Genomic DNA, 3,315 nt, shown 5'->3' with positions numbered 1-3,315 from the left:
ATACTAGTGGGAGTGATTTGGCTATGTTGATTGGAGTTAGCAGCACACGCCGTGGAAAAAGCAAGGAACGCTAGTATGCACGGGTGGTGAATGCCTGCTCTTCTAATGCACATGCAGTCTAAGATGATGAGACTTAATTTTGGCCGGTGTCAGATTGATCAAAGCTGCTGCCTTGTGACCATGAGGTCACGGGTTCAAGTCCTGGAAACAGCCTCTTACAGAAATGTAGGGAAAGGCTGCGTACTATAGACCCAAAGTGGTCGGACCCTTCCCCGACCCTGCGCAAGCGGGAGCTACATGCACCGGGCTGCCCTTTTTGTCAGATTGATCAAACACAAGCTTAAGGCCCGGCCATGATAAACCTTTCTTCTACTTATCAGTACACGAGCTTATGTCTAGATTGAACATCACATGAATCATTGATTCTTTAAAATGGCTAGCAGCTAAAGTGAAATGATTAAAGATAATTGCAAATGATGCGACACAAAGGTGGAATGTTAATGTGTTATAATTCCTAACCAGATGAAATGAATCGTGAACAAGAATGAACACAAACAGAACATTTCATCCAATAGTTGACTATGATGCAATCTTTAAATTAAACCACTGCTTCAAGCTCTTGTAAAAAGAAAATCCATAACAGAGAATATCATAGAACTCAGGTGCAGCTTTACTAAGAAGACCACCAGCTAATCTCTAAGAGTAGCAAAAGGAAAACATAGAATCGGGATTCATGAAGCATGTGTATATTTACTCCTAAATTTGCGTACTAAGAAGACCTCCAGGTAGTCGCTAATAAAGAAGACTCAAGTCAATTCATCAGCTAAATAAACAGAGACAAGAGGCAGGTAGAATTGATAACTAGTATTGAGTACTAAGAAGATCACTATATAAAGGGCGGATAAGTCCATTTCATCAGTTCAAGGAAACAAAGGGGAGAGCCAGAGCAATTGGCAAATATTTCAAATGCAGTCCCAAATGACTTGTAATTTCAGCATCAACACCCATCTTCAGCCCAAAAGGATATTCACAGAAATAAAACACAACCACGTAAGGTCAGAGCTCCTTGATTATAACATTTTACACATCAACAAAGAAGCTAGCAGGCTCATAGCAGATCCAGTGAATAAATACTACAGGTCATGTGGATACAGATAGCTATGTCGCTAACAAGCACTCAACAGCCCTCGAGTGAAAGGCTAGCTGTCCACAACATAATCATCTGGTGATATGAAAGGCAAAGTGTTCACAGCATAACCCGCTAGTGTCGGAAAGAAGGTATGTGGAACAAGAGTTTGTTTGAGTTGGAATTGAGTAAAACGGACTAATTTGCGGTGAAAACTGGCAACCAACTTGCCATCCACGTCAACCTGAAGTAGCCACTCACCAAATTTGATCAGCATGAGCACATCACCGTTCCAACAAGTGACCACCAAATTCCAAGTTTCGGTAAACTTTCCAAACTGCGCAGTGAGATCTGTAACCGGCAAATCAACACGGTATTTCAAGGCCCAGGCCTCGCTATCATAGTCTTGTGACATCCAGATATCAATGGTTGTGGCTGCATGATTAAAGCTGGACATGCCGAGCATTCCATCCATCTCAAACAGGGAAGCGTGGCTAGGAACAACCGGAGCGCGCATCTGCCGGAAGGACTCAGAGGTGGTGTCAAATAACATTATCATGTTGCTTGTGCTCGCATCCTTGTCTATGTGCCAATGCAGGCTACCATGAAACAAAATGGAGTTGCTAAACATCAATATGCCTGAATCAGGGTACCCTGTGTACCTGGGCGGCTCGCCGGAGCCTATTGTGAAGACAGGAGCCATCTTGTGTGCCAGGTGCCAGATCTGGATAAATCAAATCCTCGTCCCAGTAGAGCAATAATCTGTACTCGCCGGTTGGGCTGTGCGGGTACATCCCCAGCAGCACGTAGGCATAAATTTGTTGGAGTGGAGCATACTGACGAGTTGCCGGATTGCAGACGAAGAAGTCTCTCCGGCCTAGGGAGAGGAGGAGGAGACCGTCGCAGGAGGCCTCCACACAAGGATAGGAGAGGCCAAGGCCAAGTCGCGCGACGGACTGAAGCTGGTCGGCGGCGGCTAGCCCTGGGCGGTGGTCGAAGGGAATGATGTCTAGGACCTCGCCTTGGACGCCGAGGTTGGTGCAGCCGTAGAGGAGGGGAAGGGTGAGCTGGTGTCCGTGGTGAGCAAGGAGGAAGTCGCGGGTGGAGGTGGCGCTGCGCCAGGCGCGGCACACGGCGCGGCAGCGGAGGAGAGCTTTGGGAGGGAGGCGGACGAGGATCTCCCAGATTGAGATCTCGTCGGGGAGGCTGCGTTGGAGAGGATCCGCCATGGCCGCCAGACGGCGGCGTTGAGGGAAGGGAGGTAGGTCTTGCTCTCCTCTCAGTCTCACACACCAGAAAGAAATAATGCCTTTGCATCTAGTTAGGCCGACTGGACCTAATTCATAGGAATGTGCCAGTAAGGAGGTGTTCCATATTTTTGTGTAAAAAAAAGGTGTTTCATATTTGAATTTTGAACGTGTGCTTTGATTTGCTCTCGGTTATCACTCGATGTGGATGCATGTCACCTTGGCACTGGATGGATGTCTACAAACCAACTATTGTTTTATTAATTTTGTCAACACACAGTGTTGTTTATTCTACATTCCTGCAAATTTTCATGAAGAATAAACACTCATAATGCTCTAGGCAAAAAATAAATTCAAATTGATGCCTTTTTTGTCCACTAGCACATATGCCCGTGCGCTGCACCGGAAAACATAATTGACGTGTTCATGAAATCATCCACGGGCATGGCACAAAAACTTCCTGAACGGTGACACTCGACAGCGGTAGGGAGACATGTGGCCTAGCAAAAATGCATATCATCCATGAACAAATCAGAGTGAAGTAAAACCTGATTGACGACTACTTCCTCCATCTGTTTGTAAGGGTGTAAATTCCAAATCTTCTGTACCAAGGCGTTATTTGGAAGTTGAAGGAATTTTCCGAATTTACATGGGCCACCAAAAAACCTTGCAAATCAAATAATAATGGTACTCGATTTCTCTCCTTCCTTTGAATGCCACGCTCGCACTATATCGCTTCGTTGATCTAAAACATACAAGTATCCGACACACAGAGTGCCTTTATTTTTCTTTTATTGTCACGTCTAGTCATCGACACAATATGTCATCCTTTGTAAAAAGTAGGTATGTATATAAAAATATATATTATTGTTATTATAGAAAAAATATAGATTATTATTATTACATTATTACTATTATAGAAAAGAGTACAGATTATTATTA

General features: G+C 44.6%; 1 pseudogene; it reads right to left on the bottom strand.

The window, feature by feature from the left end:
* Positions 1-1,009: 1,009 nt before the first annotated feature.
* On the bottom strand, positions 1,010-2,392 carry LOC119270336 (annotated as a pseudogene).
* Positions 2,393-3,315: the final 923 nt, after the last annotated feature.

This window comes from Triticum dicoccoides, chromosome 3A, assembly GCF_002162155.2.
Source record: "Triticum dicoccoides isolate Atlit2015 ecotype Zavitan chromosome 3A, WEW_v2.0, whole genome shotgun sequence".
NCBI classification, from domain to species: domain Eukaryota; kingdom Viridiplantae; phylum Streptophyta; class Magnoliopsida; order Poales; family Poaceae; genus Triticum; species Triticum dicoccoides.
The sequence above is the reverse complement of the archived record's forward strand: the minus strand, read 5'-3'. Positions and strand labels throughout refer to the sequence as shown.